Source organism: Delphinapterus leucas, unplaced genomic scaffold, assembly GCF_059928025.1.
Source record: "Delphinapterus leucas isolate spDelLeu-1000000601 "Yukka" unplaced genomic scaffold, BTC_Dleu_Yukka2 spDelLeu_asBTCV2_sq25, whole genome shotgun sequence".
Taxonomy (NCBI): Eukaryota; Metazoa; Chordata; class Mammalia; order Artiodactyla; family Monodontidae; genus Delphinapterus; species Delphinapterus leucas.
The window spans coordinates 8743046-8757433 of NW_028322234.1; the positions used below are offsets into that span (position 1 = coordinate 8743046).

The following is a 14388-nucleotide window of genomic DNA, read 5'->3' on the forward strand; positions in this document are numbered from 1 at the left end:
AAAAAAGTTAATACAGAAAAAAAAAAGCCACAAACAATTTTCGAGAATGAAAATTCAGAATTGTTCTTTCAATATAATGAAGAAAAAAGCAGGGCAAATAAACTTCCAATGAAATATCTCCACATGTGACCTTATTCACTCCATCAATATCAACGTGCTTTGATTACTCAGTACGGAAATAAACAACTTTTAATATATTCCGGCACTCTCAAAAATCAATCCTTCTCACCCTCTCCCCTGTAGCCCCCAGTCTACTTTCTGCCCTTATGAAGTTGCCTATTCTATGTACCTTATAACTGAAATCATACAATATTTGTCCTTTTTTGTCTGGCTTATTTCACAGAGCATAATGTTTTTAGGGTTTATACATGTTGTAATTACGTGTCAGAATTTCATTCCTTCTTCTATGGCTGAAATGAATGAATGAATGAATAAATAAATAACTTCATAACCTACAATTATAACCAGGCTTCCTGATATCATTGATTGCATAGATATGCCACTGGTTGTATCTAAAAAAAGAATAGTAGAGTCCAGTTAGAGAAGAATGGTTTGTCCACATTTGCATTGTATGTGAAATACATGTGAACAGAAAGAGGTGGAGCAGTGAATGATGAACACCTGGCTTCATAGCATCAGGGAATCAACCACCCTGAATTTTTCCATGATACCTTCTTGGCCTTTAAGGATTTGCACTGCACTGGCATCAGAATGATGATGAAATTGTTTGGCTAATGAGGAGCTTTGGATATTGGTCCTCCAGAGGTACAGAGACTACAAATTGTGAAAACCGCAGTCAACAGCATTTCCCCGGTAAAGAAACAGCACACCTGTACCTCCTCCTGGAGATAAGCCTTCTTGCCCAGGAGCCTGGAGCTTCACTCAGTCCCTCTCCTCTTATAGAACTTTAGTCTCCATCACTGAACATCTAGCAGAGATGCATCATTGCATCTCTAGGAGAGATTCCATCATTGCACAGTGAAGTCATCCAGGTAGCAAAATGTCCCTTTGTTAATGTTTGGAAATCAGGGCAGGTGTTTTACTACAAGTTTATCCAGGGGAAACTGTGAGGAAAGGACATGCATACAATGATTAGAACCAAGGCATTCATTTGCCTCATGCCTGTCTCCCATCTTGACATGTTCCCTCGTACCTTTCCTGAAATCCTCAAAGAGCTCTCATTCTGTCAGTCTCCTACTCTCTCTCCACAATGGCAAAGAACATGCTCATTTACAAACATGGTGATTGTTTTCAACTTGGCGGGCATTTAACTTCATTTCTGTAGTGGTTTCGGGGAGGAGGCTTGGGCAGTTTTACTGTATCTTCCAGTTCTGTGTTTTTAACACAGCTCTGTGTTATCTCTGTTGCCAGGCTGTGAGGTCTCTGAGAAAGGAGGTGGCAATCCAGTGAGACTCGTCAGCCTGACTACCTGTTTCTCCTAATAAAGTTACCGAATGTTATAAATAATCAGAACATCATAGTGTAATTTTTAAAATGACCATTCCTAGATCCTTTCGAGAATTAACAAATGTTGACACACTGCCTTATTAACTTCAGGTCTTTTTTCAAAATAACAAAATAACAAGCGTATGGAAAGCATCCCTCCATTCCATTACTTCCCTTCCCAAACTGGTGTTTGCCTCTGGTGATACTCCTGCTGCTGGACTAGGGACCACATCTTTTCCATCAGATTTATCAACAATATGGAACCCAGAAACCAAACAGATGTTTCAGAATTTCTTCTCGTGAGACTGACAGAGGATCCAGAACTGAAGACCACTTTCTTCAAACTGTTCCTGTCCGTGTACGTGATCACCATCCCGGGAAACCTTGTCATCATCTAGGCTGTCATCTCTGACTTCCAACTCCACACTCCCATGTACTTCTTTCTCTCCAGTCTGTCCTTTACTGACATCTGTTTCAGCACCACCATGATCCCAAAGATCCTGGAGAACATCCAAGCACAGAATCAGAGCATCACTTATAGAGGCTGCCTCACCCAGATCAGCTTTGTTCCGACTTTTGTTTGTTGGGAAAATTTCCTCCTTTTAGTTATGGCCTACGATCGTTATGTGGCTATTTGTCACCCACCAAGATACACAGTCAGCATGAACCCCCGCCTCTGTGTTCAACTGATTCTACTCTCCTTGTTCATTAGCATTGCAGATGCCCTGCTCCATGGTCTGATGGTGCTGCACCTGTCCTTTTGCACAGACCTGGAAATCTCCCTCTTCTGTGAAGTTGTTCAGGTCATCAAACTTGCATGTTCTGATACCCTCATCAATAACATCCTGATATATTTTGCAGCTAGCATATTTGCTAGTGTTCCTCTTTCTGGAATCATTTTCTCTTATATTCAAATTGTTTCCTCCATTTTGAAAATGCCATCATCAGGCAGAAAGTAGAAAGCTTTTTCTACCTGTGGGTCTCACCTCTCAGTTGTTTCCTTTTTCTATGGGACAGCTTTTTGGGGTGTGCATTAGTTCGGCAGTTACTGACTCTTCCAGGAAGACTGCAGTGGCTTCACTGATGTACACTGTGGTCACTCCTATGATGCACCCCCTTCATCTACAGCCTGAGGAACAGAGACATGAAGGGAGTTTTGAGGAAACTTATTGGTAGAGTATTTCTTTTCTCTGATTGTGTCATCCGATTTGGGATGGGTTCACTAGAATGAATCAAAGTAAAAGGAATACTGATGAGCTAGAATGCCTGACTCTTTCATCAGTAGGTTCTTTGATAAATAGATAACATGAAGGCTAAGTGCATTTTAACTTAGAGTTAAAACCTGAAGTGCTCTTTTTTTTTTTTTCTTTAGCACTGTGATTTTTGACACATGATTTCCATTCTCTAAGAAAAGTTTCTTCAGTTAAGGTCTATGGAAGCTGAATCTGAGGCAGAGGTTCATGGTATAGTAATTTTGTGGGGAATGTTCTGAGCACAAGGGAAGTGGGAAAAGGTGGATAGGTCAAGGAAATGATTTAAAGAAGTCTGTGGTCATGCAGAAGTAGATTCTGCTTGATTCTATGGGTAGCACCGTGTGAATTGCACCCCAGAGTTAAGCCTACTGTGGGACGTAGTGGTTGATCTATCATACCCCAGATCAGGAATCCTTGAGACTGGTCACTGGTAAATTGTACATGTGTGGGGCAACATTAGTAACCAGAACACTCCGCTTTATTTTGTATACAATTTTTTGTGATTAGATTATCTCAGTAGTTTGAAATGATTGTGTGATGTTTGAAATTGATCAGTGAGGAAGACTTTCTTCCTAATAAGAGAAATTAATCCTGAGTCTAATATGTGCAAACAATAAAGATATCTTCATTACAAGGATCTCAGAGGTAGAAAATGCGCAGGAGCAGGAAAGTAGAGATTCATTCATTCCTCCATGAAGTGGCTTCATGCTAGGGCTGATTCCCCTCATGGACCCAGATGGCTTCACAGATGCAGGTATCATATCTAGACATGATTCCCAGAGGAAAAAAACCCAAATAACAAAAAACCCTGACTGACCTTCCCTGGGTCTGAGGTTAATTGAGGGACTATTTATAGTGGATATTTCCGTGGCATCATCCATAAGGTATTACCTTCAATCTTATCACTGAGAATAGGATTATACACCACCTACTTAATCTAATTCCTGGTATAGGGGAAATGTTTACTATGAGAACCTTACTCTTATCATATGTAGTGTAATTACTGGACAAAAACAGGACAATGCTTCAATAAAATTTAACTAGTATTGCTGTGTTCCATATCTTGCATATCTTCTTAACTCTTATAATCCTATTGTCTTCACATAACTTTATCACTTGCTTCAGCAGTTAGATTTGTTTTCATTTATTGTTATATTTATCAGCCTTTTCCCTTGGTGTGAATAATATAATAAAATAAATATTTGTTAGGTAAGCAGGGTAAAGTTTGGTAATCTTCTGGCATTGTTTTTCCTTTGAAATCTTCTCATTGGCTTTTTTTTTTGAATTTTATTTTATCTTTTTTATACAGCAGGTTCTTATTAGTTATCTATTTTATACATATTAGTGTATATATGTCAATCCCAATCTCCAATTCATCCCACCACCGCCATCACCACCCCCACTTTCCCCTCTTGGTGTCCATATGTTGGTTCTCTACATCTGTGTCTCTATTTCTGCCTTGCAAACCAGTTTTCTAGATTCCACATATACACGTTACTACACGATATTTGTTTTTCTCATTCTTTTTTTTAAACATCTTTATTGGAGTATAATTGCTTTACAATGGTGTGTTAGTTTCTGCTGTATAACAAAGTGAATCAGCTATACATATACATATATCCCCATATCTCCTCCCTCTTGCATCTCCCTCCCACCCTCCCTATCCCACCCCTCTAGGTGGTCACAAAGCACTGAGCTGATCTCCCTGTGCTATGCGGTGGCTTCCCACTCACTATCTATTTTACATTTGGTAGTATATATAAGTCCATGCCACTCTCTCACTTTGTCCCAGCTTACCCTTCCCCCTCCCGGTGTCCTCAAGTCCATTCTCTACGTCTGTGTCTTTATTCCTGTCCTGCCCCTAGGTTCTTCATAACCTTTTTGTTTTGTTTTGTTTTAGATTCCATATATATGTGTTAGCATACAGTATTTGTTTTTCTCTTTCTGACTTACTTCACTCTGTATGACAGCCTCTAGGTCCATTCAAGTCTCTACAAATGACCCAATTTCGTTCCTTTTTATGGCTGAGTAATATTCCATTGTATATATGTACCACATCCTCTTTATCCATTTGTCTGTTGATGGGCTTCATTGGCTTATTTGTAAGACTGTACCTGAGCTTTTACTTCTCTCCTTAATCATATTTTTTTCCTCTTTTTAAAAATATTTATTTAGCTGCACTGGGTCTTAGTTGCAACACGTGGGCTCCTGAGTTGTGGCACGCATGTGGGATCTAGTTCTCTGATCAGGGATCAAACCCAGGCCCCCTGCATTGGGAGCACGTAGTCTTATCCACTGCACCACCAGGGAAGTCCCTCCTCAGTCATCTTATATTGCTTTGTTTCTTTTTTTTTAATTTAAGTCAAGCATTTAAAAAAATTAATTTATTTTTTGGCTGCATTGGGTCTTTGTTGCTGCGCGGGCTTTCTCTAGTTGTGGAGGGCGGGGGCTTGCCTTATTGTGGAGCATGGGCTCTAGGCACGTGGGCTTCAGTAGTTGTGACATGTGGGCTCAGTAGTTGTGGCTTCTGGGCTCTAGAGCGCAGGCTCAGTAGTTGTGGCCCACGGGCTTAGTTGCTCCACGGCATGTGGGATCTTCCCGGATCAGGGCTCGAACCCGTGTCGCCTGTACTGGCAGGCAGATTCTTAACCACTGCACCACCAGGGAAGTCCCTATTGCTTTGTTTCTTACACACCTCTAGTGGAGTCCACATAGAGAAACATCCTTGAATAAAATTAATTGTATCATTGATGTCTTAGCAGATTGGGTGCAGACTTAGGGCCTTCATGGAAAATTATTAAATGTGTCTTATTCTATGGAGAACTACTTTCCTTTGACAAGGAGATGTTGAGAATAAGACAAGAGTGTAAGGCCAACTGGCCCGAGGCAGGGGAACGCAATCAGACTCACAGGTTGCATCAGACCGAAACTCTCCGGACCACCCAGTTCCAGAAACTGATCTGGAGACTTTCCGGACCACCCAGTTCCAGGAACTGACCTGGGGACTTTCCACCCGGCCCAGCCTTCCCGCCTTTCGAGGGGCGGGACTAACGGTCCCAAGACTGATGCGACCGGCACCAGATATTGCCACGATACCCGAAAAGACCACCAAATAAGGAATACCCTGCGCCCTCCCGGATTCACCACACCCCTTTCCCTTCTTCCCCTATAAATTCTGCCCAAACCCTCTCCCGGGCGCGACTTCTCTGGCCCCTTTCTCTCGGACCCGTGAACCTTGCCCGGGAGCGTTCCCAAATAAAGCTTGTTTAAGCTCTCCCCCGTTTCTTGGTGCCGTTCCTTAGGGAGAGGAGAAAGGGAAGCTGGCAAAATAAGCAGGATCACTTTCCCCAGAAGCACAGAAACAAGAGGCCACCAGTCAGAATCATCTCTGTGGGTGAGGTGAAAACAGTGGAGCTGTCAAGGGAGAGTCAAGAGAGTGGGTGAAGAACTTTCTGTTCACTGGTGGTTGAGGGGTGGTTTTATTTTCAGCACCAACTTGGGAAACAGCTCCCTGCCGGGCATTCCTGTTCACTCTAGTGCAGAGCTTCCTCCATTGATGTCACAGCTGCAGAGATGAATCACCTGAGACCTTCGTTCGTACTGAGGTTTCCCTGACCTCCAGCAAGAACCACTGACTTTGAACCTCTGGGGAGACATGTAAGGGATTATAGAACTCTTAATGAATACTTTTGGAGATTCTGATGACCTCTAAATTCTAAGCTGCATGACCCATATTAGAAGAACATGGGAAATATATTTAGAATTAAGAATATGGAAGGGCCTTTCCTCAATTTTACTTGTTAAAATATCATATACAAAGGAGAGCTTAACACGTATGTGTAGTTCTGCAGGAATAGTAACATAATAAACATGCACATACCTATCCTGAAGTTAAAGCAATGCCAACATTATAGAATGCAACTGTTCTCCCACTTGCATCACCCCCTCCACTCCAGGGACAAACAGAATCCTGAATTTTTTTTACTGATCCTTTTCTTTGATGTTCTTCTATTCGTTTAACTCCTATGAATTTGTCATTATTTGGTCATATTTGCACTGTAAAACTGGTAATAGGATTAAATGTCATGTCTTATCACTCCTGTATTTAGGTCTCTGCAATTAATAGATTTTCCTCTTTTCAGAATTTTTTTTTTCTTTTTTTTGCGGTACGTGGGCCTCTCACCGTGTGGCCTCTCCCGTTGCGGAGCACAGGCTCCGGACGCGCAGGCTCAGAGGCCATGGCTCACTTTACCAAATTCATTGATGATCTCTAGTAGTTTTCTGGTAGCATCTTTAGGATTTTCTATGTATAGTATCATGTCATCTGCAAACAATGACAGTTTAACTCCTTTTACAATTTGGATTCCCTTTATTTCTTTTTCTTCTCTGATTGCCATAGCTAGGACTTCCAAAACTATGTTGAATAAAAGTGGTTATAGTGGGGCTTCCCTGGTGGCGCAGTGGTTGAGAGTCCGTCTGCCGATGCAGGGGACGCGGGTTCGTGCCCCGGTCCGGGAAGATCCCACATGCCACGGAGCTGCTAGGCCCGTGAGCCATGGCCGCTGAGCCTGCGAGTCTGGAGCCTGTGCTCCACAACGGGAGAGGCCACAACAGTGAGAGGCCTGCGTACTGCAAAAAAAAAAAAAAAAAAAAAATCCACAAACAACAAATGCTGGAGACAGTGTGGAGAGAAGGGAACCCTCTTACACTGTTGGTGGGAATGTAAACTGGTACAGCCACTGTGGAGAACAGTATGGAGGTTCTTCAAAAAACTAAAAATAGAGCTACCATATGACCCAGCAATCCCGCTCCTGGGCATATATCCAGAGAAAAACATGGTCCAAAAGGATACATGCACCCCAATATTCATTGTAGCACTGTTTACAATAGCCAAGACATGGAAGCAACCTAAATGTCCATCAACAGAGAAATGGATAAAGATGTGGTGCATATATACAATGGATTATTACTCAGCCATTAAAAAGAATGAAATAATTCCATTTGCAGCAACATGGATGGACCTAAAAATTGTCATATTGAGTGAAGTAAGTCAGACAGAGAAAGAGAAATATCCTATGATATCACTTATATGCAGAATCTAAAAAGAAATGATACAAAGGAACTTATTTACAGACAGAAACAGACTCACAGACTTAGAGAACAAACTTATAATAGTTACCAGGGAGAAAGGCTGGGGGGAGGGGATAGTTAGGGAGTTTGGGAATGACATGTACACACTGCTATATTTAAAATGGATAACCAACAAGGACCTACTGTAGAGCACAGGGAACTCTGCTCAATGTTATGTGACAGCCTAGATGGGAAGGGAGTCTGGGGGAGAATGGATACATGTATATGCATGGCTGAGTCGCTTTGCTGTGCACCTGAAAATATCACAACATTGTTAATCGGCTATACTCCAATATAAAATAAAAAGTTAAAAAAAAAGAGATGCTAGCAGAGACTGTGGTCATCTAATATCTTGACCAACGATAGGAGATCCGTTTCTAACCTCAGATCTCAGTTCTCTGCTGATTGGTGACAGTTCCTGGACATATGGACCTTTTTATAGGGCAGAAAGACAGAGACAGAAAGGGAAAGAGACTGAGACAGAGAGAGAGAGGTAGGGAGGGAGGGGAAAAGGGAGGAGGGGGAGGGAGGAAGGGATGAGCGAAGATGAGAAGGAGGAGGGTACAACAAGATGAAATCACAATCTTTATAATCCAATATCAGAATGAGTTTTTATCATTTTTGCTGTATTCCATTTGTTGGAAGCAAGTCACATGTCCCGCCCATATTCAAGGAGATGCCATTACACACGGAGTAAATACCAGCGGGCAGGGATCTTTGGGATCTTAGCCACCTTAGAGGCTGTCTGATGCACCGACATCCTCCTAGAGGCATCTTTTCAGGCGGATTGACCCTCAGTGTCATGGGAGATTGAGGGCGGCATTCTCAAAGCAGGGCTTAGGTGCTGGTATTGACACTCTGAATTCATGCAGTTCCAAGTTGAGACACACGGGGACAGCAGAAACACATAGCTAGGATGTCTCATGCCCCTCAAGTCCTTGGAAACGAAGTTTCCAGGAAGGGTCTCAGTGGTACCAGGCACAGACTTGCTGATCTTGGTTCCTTACCGCACCCCCACCTCAGCCCGTTCACCACAGGGGAGCCACAGACTCAGCTTCCCAAAGGCTTCCCAAATTGGGGCACATTAGGAAAGTGGCCTTAAGTGTTCTGAGTTTCCCATCCTCAGGATTTACCAAATCTCTGCCCCCTCTTCCCCACCGCACCCAGGACCAGCACTGTCTGGGGTCCAAACAGGGAAGGCACAGAGGGTTCTTGTTCTTTCTGAGGTAGAGAGAGAGACAGAGAGACAGAGAGAGAGAGAAAGAGACAGAGACAGAGAGAGAGAGAGAGAGAGAGGAAGATACTGCGATCCTGATCAAAAATACAACAACAAACGTGAATGGAGCCCAGAGGCCAACTTGGAACAAGACAGGTTGTTGTGTCCACTTCATCTGAGCGGCGGGTTCAAGGCAGGATTTGGAGAAGGAGGCCAGGGTGAAGGTGGAGAGACAAGACTGACAGAGTAATTAGGCTTTTGGGACACTCAGCATTCCCACAGCAGATATTCACTGGGCGCCTACGATGTTCCTAAGTCTTATGCCTGGGAAATCAATGGGCTAATTGGTGAAACAACCCAAAAAAATCTGTCCTCCAGGAACTAACATTCTAGTGTCAGAGTCCATGAATATAATCAGTAAGCAAAAATTTTTTTTCTTTTTTGGCTGCGCTGCAGGGCATGCGGGATCTTAGTTCCCCGACAGTGCCCTCAGCAGTGAAAGCTCGGAGTACTAACCACTAGACCATCAGGAATTCCCTCAATAAGCAAATTAAGAAAGATATAAGATCCCACTTTTGAGGAACAAAGTAGGGATGAAGGTGGAGGGGTATATTCTAGTTTTCTTTTTAACAGCTTTATTGAGATATAATTCATATAACATTCACTCATTTAAAGTATACAATTCAATGGTTTTTAATCTATTCACAGAGCTGTGCAACCATCACCACAATCAAATTTAAAGCATTTCCATTACCCCAAAAAGAAACCCCATACTCAATGACAGTTCTTAGACCCCATTTCACCCAAACTCCACAACCCCCTGCCCTGGGCAACCACTAATCTATTTTCTGTCTCTATAGATTTGCTGATTCTGGGCATTTTTCATAAGTGGAATACACAATATATGGTCTTTGTGACTGGCCTTTTTCACCTAGCATAATGTTTTCAAGGTTTATACTTCATTCCTTTATATAACCAAATAATACTCCATTATATTTTGGATATATGTGTCGAGATACCACGTTTTGTTTATCCATTCATCAGTTGATGGACATTTGGATTGTTTCCACTTTCTGGATGTCATGAATAATGCCGCTATGAACATTTACATACAAGTTTTTGTACAAACAAGATTTTCGATTTATATTATTATTATCTTTATTGAGGTATAATTGACTATATTATAACATTATATTAGTTTCAAGGATACAACTTAATGATTCAATGTTTGAATATACTGCCAAAGGATCATAGTAAGTCTAGTTCACATCTGTCACCATACATTACAAAATTTTTTTTCTTGTGATGAGAACTTCTAAGCAACTTTCAAATATGCAATAGTGTATGATTAACTATAGTCACTGTGCTGTATATAGGACGGCAGTTTTAAATTAAGTAGTTAGGGAAGATCTCTCTGAGAAGGGGACATTTGGTTTAAGGACCTTAAAAAGTGAAGGAGGTGTATATGTTAATCCCAGTCTCACAATTTATCCCTCCCCCTCCCTTTCCCCCCTGGTAAACATAAGTTTGTTTTTTACATCTGTGACTCTCTGTTTTGTAAATAAGTTCATTTGTACCATTTTTTTAGATTCCACATATAAGCAATATCATATTTGTCTTTCTGTGTCTCACTTCACTCATTATGACAAGCTCTAGGTCCATCCATGTTGCTGCAAATGGCATTATTTTGTTCTTTTCTTTTTTATGGCCGAGTAATATTCCATTGTGTATATATACTACATCTTCTTTATCCATTCCAATATAAAATAGATAACTAATAAGGACCTACCGTATAGTACAGGGAACTCTACTCAATACTCTGTAATGACCTACATGGGAAAAGAATCTATAAAAGAGTGGATATATGTATATGTATAACTGACTCACTTTGCTGTACAGCAGAAACTAACACAGCATTGTAATTCAACCAATACAATATTTTTTTAAATTAAATCAGGTTATGAAATAAGCTAGGGGCAGGACAGGAATAAAGATGTAGATGTAGAGAATGGACTTGAGGACATGGGGAGGTAGAAGGGTAAGTTGGGACAAAGTGAGAGAGTGGCATGGACTAATAACGCTACCAGATGTAAAATAGGTAGCTAGTGGGAAGCAGTCACCTAGCACAGGGAGATCAGCTCGGTGCTTTGTGACCACCTAGAGGGGTGGGATAGGGAGGGTGGGAGGGAGACGCAGGAGGGAGGGGATATGGGGATACGTGTATATGTATAGCTGATTCACTTTGTTATAAAGCAGAAACTAACACACCATTGTAAAGCAATTATACTCCAATAAAGATGTTTAAAATTTTTTTAATTTAATTTTTTACAAAAGGAGAAGGAGGATACAGAGGACACAGAGAACAACCAGTGCAAAGGCCCTGAGGGGCGAGTGAGCACACTGGCATGCACAAGGAATCACTCTGAGAATAAGATCGGCTCATATTAATAGAGCTAAATAATGAGCAGGGGTCTTTGGTCTTATGTTTTTAATTAATTTTTATTGGAGTATAGTTGCTTTACAATGCTGTGTTAGTTTCAGTTTCAAAGTGAATCAGCTATACGTATACATATATCCCCTCTTTTTTGGATTTCCTTCCCATTTAGGTCACCACAGAGCATCGAGTAGAGTTCCCTGTGCTATACAGTAGGTTCTCATTAGTTATCTATTTTATACATAGTAGTGTATATATGTCAATCCCAATCTCCCAATTCGTCCCACCCCCCCTTCCCCACCCACGCTTGTATCCGTACGGCCATTCCCTACGTCTGTGTCTCTATTCCACCAACAGTTGTTTTTGTTTATGTTTTTGTTACTGTAAGACAATTAGAGCAGTTCCCAGAGATGATGAAGAAAAAGTGCAGGGGAGGGTGTGGAGAGCAGAGGGATGGAGAAAAATGAAAGGGGGTGGAGATGAAGGAAGTGTGAGTCTTCAGCAATCGGAGGGTAAATGGCCAGGTGGAGGTGTTACCCTGGGGTCAGAGCCCATGAAAGGGGCAGACCTGGGCTTTAGAAACTGACACCAGTGCTGCAAAGGCCTGGAACTCCCCCTGGTGAGTTGGAGTCCCACCCACCCTCCTCCTCAAAGTCTCTAGCAACTCAGACCTGAGCTGAAAAGTCCTGTATCCCTGACAATGCCCTAACCCCATCTGGGCAGAAGGCAGGTCTCAGGTGTCATTAACAAACCACCTGAGGATTTGCTGAAAGATGTCAGATTTCCCTGCTAGATCCAATATCCTTGAGACATGAACCCCACAGTCTGTCCTGCTCATTTCTTTGTTCCCAGTGCCCACAAAAACTAGAGAACAGTCAGGGTTCACTATGGACAGGCTTTCTCTCTCAGCACCGTGGGGCAGGGAAGGAACTGGGAGAGTCCAAAGAGTCCAGGAATAAGTCTGAACTATCAGGTTTCAGCAAATCTAAGGACTATCCTCCAGGGAGTACCCAAAAACAAAGTGAGGGGAAAGAGAAGAAGCATTTCCCTTTAGGATAGAGAGGGTGTAACCGAGCAGGACCCTATGGGGCCTTCCTGGGACAGGCCCTTCCCCTATATCCTCTGCTTTAGCTCCTCTCTGAACCACCTGGATAACAGTATCTGATGTACATTTCCTGAGTTGTTTTACAGATGTAAAAATCCCCCACCAAGTGGAAGATGTTAACTACTTGATGACCAAGAGCACATAGTCCCCAAGGCCTCTTGGAGCCTAAGGATTGATAATGTTAACCCCTGTGACACCGCCCTGTTACCTCACCATCAGCCAATCAGAGAATTGTGCACGAGCTGATCACATACCCTACGAACCCCCGTCCTCACCTGACTTTTAAAAATTCTTTGCTGGGGACTTCTCTAGTGGCGCAGTGGTTGGGACTCTGTGCTCCTAATGCAGGGGGCCCAGGTTCGATCCCTGGCCAGGGAACTAGATCCCGCATGCATCCCTCAACTAAAGAGCCCACCTGCCACAACTAAGACCCAGTGCAACCAAATAAATAAGCATTTTTTAAAAAAATGCTTTGCTGAAACCCTTCAGGGAGCTTGGGGTTTTCTGGGGCATGAGCCACCCGGCTCCTACAGTAAAACTTTCTCTGCTCCAAACTCTGACTTTTTGGTTTGTTTGGCCTTGCTGTGCATGGGGTACACGAACTTGCATTAACAAGGGGGGTCCCTAGGACACAGTGCAGAGGGTGCCAGCTGAGCTGACTAGCAGTAAGACGTGTAGCCCCCTCTCCAGTCTTTGAGAGAGAAGGACATGGTAGGTCCTCTTGAGAAATAAGACATCTTAAAGCAGGTGCCCAAAAAAAAAAAAATTAAAATAAAAATAAAATAAAAAAAAAAAGCAGGTGCCCATACCCTCTTGGGGGGGGGTCCCAGACCCTACTGAGAATCAGACAGGAACTGGGAGCCTCCTCCCTGGAGAAATGCACATTCGTGGCCACTCCCATAATTGCAGTGGTTTTAGTGATTCAGAGCACAGACTCTGGGGTTAGGCTGCCTGGTCTGAAATCCTGGATCTACCGCTAGCCAGCTGGGTCAGCTTAGGTAAAGCCCTAATCTCCTCTATACCTCAGTTTTTTCTCTGTAAAATGGGGGCAATTGTAATAATAAACCTCACCTTCCAATGCAGAGGGTGCGGGTTCGATCCCTGGTCAGGGAGCTAAGATCCCACATGCCTCGTGGCCAAAAAACCAAAATATAAAACAGAAGCAGTATTGTAACAAATTCAATGAAGACTTTAAAATAAAATGGTCCACATCAAAAACATCTTTAAAATAATAATAATAATAATCATACCCACTTGGTTAGATTATTGGATGATTAAACACGATAAGGTGGTGGAGAGTTTCGGACCACATGCGGCAAATAATAACTATTATTATTACTGATGAACCCCATTGTTGGTTTCCTAGGGGCACATGGAGCTGTTTATATCCTGTTTTAGGGTCGGGAGGAAGATGCACAAATTTGCAGTGTGGACCTAAAAATTTATTCACAACCTAAAAGTTGAGAGTTATGTTTTATTTGGTGGGAATTTTTAGGACTTCAAGCCCAGGAGGCAGCATCTCAAGTAATCCTGAGAGAACTGCTCCAAGGAGGCAAGCATGGTAAGCCAGGTTATATAGGCGTTTTGTAACAAAGGGCAGGTGGTCGGGAACATCAAAAGACTATTGTTAATTAAAGAAAACCAGATATCTCAAGTTAAGGAATTTAGCACTTTTCTGTGTATAGGAAGATGCAAGAGTCTGGGCTCATTGAAATCATTCCTTTTTTTTTTTCCTGTGTCATTTCTTTTTTAACATCTTTATTGGAGCATAATTGCTTTACAATGGTGTGTTAGTTTCTACTTT

At 42.3% G+C, this 14388-nt stretch overlaps 1 pseudogene; it reads left to right on the forward strand.

Moving 5' to 3' along the window:
* The first annotated feature begins 1516 nt into the window (after positions 1-1516).
* Positions 1517-2677, forward strand: LOC111166739 (olfactory receptor 7G1-like; annotated as a pseudogene).
* The last annotated feature ends 11711 nt before the right edge of the window (positions 2678-14388 follow it).